Raw genomic sequence first — 6,000 nt, forward strand, 5'->3', positions numbered from 1 at the left:
TTACCATCAATTATGTAAACACAAGACGAGGTCAGTTTATTCCAGTCTAGACATGCAGCTCTCCATCATCCGCCCCTTGCTGCGTGCACAGCACTGACCCACATTAATACATTTATAATCAATACCTCCTCAGGTCCTGTGGGCATACTTGCCTATCAGATGTTGAAGGAAATTGTGCAGTCCAATTTAAAATGGCCGGGGGGTGGGTGGGGGAACTTTCATAGCCATGTGCCAATTAGTTCCACTGTCAATAACGGTAATCCTAAAGGACACTGTGTTTCAGGGTGAGAGGAGAGAATGGATGGAGGGAGGAAGGGGACATCATCAAGCTTATGCCCGTTGTTAATGGCTGTTACACTGACAAGAAGCATTTGATCAGACACTCACACAGACACACACACATTGACACACACACACATATTGTGGCCTATGAATGTGGCTGAAGGGGTTGTGTTATGGGGCAGAATTGCACATGAAGATAACAAGTAATGACGTCTTATAAAGGTCAACAAACAAAGCACTAGTGGGACAAACGCAGGCTGTGTGATGAGATTCATTAGGACAGCGTTGATAGCGTGGAGAGAGAGGAGAAGAGGGAATGGGGGGGCGTGGGAGGGTGAAGGGTGAAGGGTGGGGGCCACATTCCTCCACTGTTTCACTGCTGCCATCACAGCAGCAGCTGAAACAGGTGTGTCTCTTTACTCGGGCCACCGAGGGCAAGTGCTGGTCTCACATGGTTAAGGATGGTCACACTTGACCACACTCTGACCTTACACCCAACGGAGTAGCCCGAGACTTCATTAAGTGGGCCCTAAGTAGCGCAGGGATCCCACAACTATTATGTCTGCAATTTAATACAGGCCCTGGCTGTCCATAATGATCGCGGCTCAAGGGTATTTATGAGCTGTGTGCTTATCAATGTCAAAACCTTCAGGAGTCCCACTTTAAGTCCAGGACACCCGATGAGAAGGGTAGCCGGGTCCTCCACCCTGATGCCCCTACTTTGATTCATAGCCACCTCAACTGTCTGAAGAGCCTCTTCTTAAACTTTAAAGTTAGCAGACAAACTCAGCTTCACTCGTTATGATCCATCTGGGCACAAAGGTGCCGTTTGAAGCCGAAAACAAAGGAGACAACCGAGAAGTAGCTTTGTTTAAGGACACATCAACACAGGCCTAAACTAATGGTCTTATTGGGATAACACACACCTTGTTGCACTGAGACTTGAAACCATTATACACGATGTAAAGATTAACACTTGAAACTCGATCTATCACGTATCTGCCTAAAGATGTGACTGAAAACTGTTCAAAAACAAAGACATTAAAGCTTCAGGTTGTGGTGACGGGTAACAGTGACTGTTAGTGGCAGGAAGACCTAGCTAAAAATTGTTCTTCATCTGATTCTTCTTTCAGGTCATTTCATTTCATTTATTGTCAGCTTAAAATATAACAAGTCTCTTCTCTCGCTCCGTGCCTCTCAAAATCTAACAAAAGAGAGGATTATGGTGGTGCTCCTCACTGAACATCTAATATAGAGTTGGAGGCTCTGCTGTAAGCATTTTAGCATTTAGCCATTTAGCATTTCTTTTTGTTACTTTTTGTTTATGAGACTTCTGACATCTAAAGTTTAATACTCGAAGTGTTACCCTCGAGGACAACACTTTTTCTGACCTCTCTTTGGACGAGCGATGTTGCTCTCATTGTGTTTCAGGGTTGTCAGCCACACCCCAGTGCCTGGATCACCCACGCCTAAAAGGTCATCAGACCATCACTGGGGCTGGACATCATGTCCCACTCATCCTCAGAGTGCCATCTATTGTTGAGCTTGTTGACAAGTATCCTGTTATGACCCCGGAGTACTTGATAACTCATGGGAGGCAATCTGTTTCTTGCTTTCTTCTTTTCATGTTTTTGTGGTAACATCAGAAACGATTTGATTCCATAGACCAACTGAGTTTTGTTTCCCTAGGCGTTGTGGGCTTTCTTTTCCTTTTATTTCTTTGGCCTTGGAAGGCTCTGAAACTTATCTGCTTCCTTTTGTTTTTTGCACTTGGTTTGTCTTTGTTAATTATCTCACTGTAAATAAAAGTCATACTTTAATACACTTAAGAGTGTTTCCGCTGCTTTTTCCCCTTGTTGCGCTTGGTCCCATGTTTCCAGTAACTCCCAGTGTTCCCCTAGACATCACGTCAAGGCTGTGGCATTGACATAAATTACATTTAAACACTTAAGTAAAAGAGTAGATTAACCTTCTCAAGGCAGGCGTTGCCGATTTGCAACAGTTAAAAACTAACAACCTGATTACCCCACATACATATTTTGAGTTTTTTTTTTTTTTTACTCAGAAGTACCACTGCAGGACTTGGTTGTGCATTAGCAACAAAAAGTTTAATTTGAGCCTGAGAGGGTTAAAAAAAAAGCCAACTCAGTTTTATTACTAAAAATGTAAATACACTTCACAATTTTCCATTTCTAGTCAATACACTGTAAAGTTTTTTAATGAATATTGCAATTAAATTAGTTCCTGAAGAGGTTTAAGGAGAAATGGGCCATGCTTTTTCCGATGATTCTTCATCTTTCATCAGTAAATCTGAGGTTGATGAGCTCTAAGCCTTTGCTAATTGGTTTAGCATTTTCCAGCCAGGCTGTACTAATTTTTAAGTTGTTTTCCAACCCACGTTTTCATGGAAAAAACCCTGAGTTTGAGAGATTTCATCTTGTTTTGCCCCTTGTTTGGATTCCCAGACACGTATCACTTCTTCTTGTTCTTGGTCACCAACCAAAAAAAAAAAAGAAATCTGTGCATGGACTGGACTGTAGGTCACTCTTTGCTTTTTCTCAAGCACATCAACACTCACATCTAATGACAACATTACACACAGCTACAGTCTCCAGCTCAGGAAACAGAGGGTTCCTGTTTTTGAATCCAGGCTCTATTGTTATCTTAAACAGCATTTTGACAGTCCACACACACTCGCCCCCTCCTCTCTCCTTCTGGCTTTTTTTTAGCGTTTTTTTTTTTAATCTCCCCAGCTTGCTTCACACACTTGAGATATTACACAATTAGTATCTAGCCAATCTAGATCCTTATATAGCTTTGTAGTAGCACACATTCTTATCTGGACCTTTCACTCGGCTAATATTGACAAAGTCAAGGAGATAGAGTCAACACAACGCTCCATTACCACTGTTCCTGTTTTATCTATGGGCCTTATCCTTGCTTTCTGGCTGGAGTCACACAATCACTGCAGTTTCTGCTCTTAAATACCAAGTATCTCCTCAACAATCACCGTCTCTGCCAATCCCTGTCACACACCGTCTTTATGCTTTTGTTTCTCATTCCTTTTACTTGCACTGCTATATATATATATATATTCACTCACCATTGTGAGAACTGAGATGCTGCATGCAGGCTTTTGTGCAGCTGAAGGTGTTAGAGGGATTGAGGAAAGTCTGGATAAGCAACAGCTGGATTTAATGCACCATTAAGGTCATTGGTTGTTCAAGCTGCACCTGCAAATCTCCTGATTTCACCCCCTGTTTAAAGCTCTTTCCCTTGTCTGCTCCCTCCCTCCCCTCATTTTTTCTCTTGCCCTCTCCTCTTTCGTTCACATACTTTGTCAGGCCTTTCTTTTTTATTTGTGGTCCTCTCAGCTTTCCGTGTCTGGTCCTACTCCTGTCCTATCAGCTTCGAAAGCCCCCACCCACCCCTTCTTTCTGGTTCTTTTACAAAAATAACTCTTTCACTACACACCCCCTGTCTTCCTTTATTTTTATTTTTTGCTTTATTCTGCATATCCCACTCTGTTTCTTTTTTTCAAGTTTCAATATCTCATTCTCTCAGTTTTCATGCCCCTCCTTCTCACAGGCTGTTGTGTTGTGTCTGCCAGGCCTGCTCGATTGGAGGACAGGTTTCCTGAGTACTGGAACGGAACAGGAGCTGGCAGGGAGATACACTGAGAAAAGCCAGCTCAACCGTTCCCACTGAGAGTCACACGCGCTCACAGCGCTGCCCACACCAGTGTATTCCAAGCAGGACACGGCACACGCTATGATGTATGTAATGATGTGGCATGTCATGGGTAATTCCACCAGGATTCACTTTATCATGGCAATGGAGAAACCTGACCTTGGTAGTCTGGTGTGTATCATGTCATGTCTGCTTAACAGTAACAAGTGCAGGGCCAAATGCAAAAACAGGATTAAACCCCAAAGACTGACGGTGCGCAGACCCTGTCTGCTTCTTTTTTATTATTTACCCAAATAGATCTCAAAAATGAGATCTATTTGCTTTCACACTTCTCAGTCATGGATAGACTTCCATACTTTATGTGTGTGACATTTAGGTGAGGAACAAATGGCTGTGTCACACTGGCTAAAATATATAAATGAAATAGTCCATGCACTTTTTTTTTTACATGGATGAAACTTTGTAGGTTTTTCAAGACTTACCCTCAACCCAATTTTACCATTTTAAATTTAAGATGCCATGCTCTCAGGCGATGAACTTTAACAAACTCCTCCAACAGATTTATTAAGATTGATATGATAGTTGATCAGTTTACTCATCAGACTTTGGTGATGCTAAGTTGTAATGCTTTTGAGTTTTTCGTGTTGCCTCACTCGTCTGTTCTTCTAACTCATCTGTCCCAAGCTTCACAAGCTTGATAGAGTCCAGGTCTAGAGACATCTACATGTCGGTATTGACCAGTGACTGTAGAAAACAGTCATTGTCATAATCATTGGTCAGTTCTTTTATTTAGTCATTGACATTGACTCACAGACATAGCACCACCTAGCGGTGACAGGAAAGTAGCATTATCATCATAAACATTGTTAGATATTAGCGATATTTTCACTTTAAGCTCTACAGCAACATGACTTATGATTACTGGGTGTTCTCCAGTGGCACTTAGTGGGCACAGAAAGTCATGCATTAAGTTTTATAATCGGCTAATTTCTAAACATATATTTTAAATCTTCCAGATGTGGCTTTTCCCATATGTCACTGAATTGTTCAGAAAAAGTAACTCTGAGACTTTTGTGAAGCTTTCTTTGTGGGCTCATGATCGTGATTATTGGACCATTAAAAAGCTAATAAAACATAATGGAGTTGCATCATTCACCCCTACTTGTGCTGCAGCTCCTTTTTATGACAGTCACAAGCAATAAACATGTAGACCATGTAATAACAGAAGCGAGGGTGGTTTTACAAAGTCATTCTCAAGATAAAGTATCCTTGAAAATACAAACTTGTTACATTTCAAATGTTTTGCAACACCCGACATAAAACCCGACTAGCCTCAAGTCTTCCATATTGTAGTCTCCATTAGCAGAAGAAACAGGATCTAGCCCTCTGGCACGCGCGCAGATTATCACTCACACTATTAACACTGATGCGGATAAACATAAACACCACCATCCTAAGAATAACTTCCATTTTTTCCCAAAGAATGATGTTTATTTCTCAGCTGCTCTTCAGTGTGTTCCTTTTTTTTTACAGCCGCGTGAATAATGTTTACATCTCCCACCGGTGACTTTACCCTGGAGAGATCTGTTGTCCCATGCACCTGGACAGTTCATCACCCCAGCTGAACAGATATGTCCCAGAGCACCCGAGGAGAAACTGAGATCAAATGACCGTGAGTTCCCGGTGGCCCCTAATTAAATTGTTGTTGGATTCCTCGCTTTGGAAAAAAAAAAAAGCATTAGTATTTATGGATAGCTTTTAGGTGGTGCTAATGGTAATCTAATTTTCAAAATGGCTTTTCTAAATTAAGAGGATGACACAGAGGCAGAGTTAGAGGTCTGATGTAAGTTAGAGGTCTAATGTGTGTTAAAAGCCTGACTGGGGGCCTCATTAAAGACTTGCTTGACAAAGTGTTTGCTTTCTCTCAGCTGACAGGGTACTGGTGTTGTTAATAAATCAGACAGCAGTTTAGTGAAGTGTTTTAATGAAAAGCGAAAAGACAGCGACAACATTAAGATTTATTGAGAC

This window comes from Astatotilapia calliptera, chromosome 22 (genome assembly GCF_964374335.1).
Source record: "Astatotilapia calliptera chromosome 22, fAstCal68.1, whole genome shotgun sequence".
In the NCBI taxonomy this organism is placed as follows: domain Eukaryota; kingdom Metazoa; phylum Chordata; class Actinopteri; order Cichliformes; family Cichlidae; genus Astatotilapia; species Astatotilapia calliptera.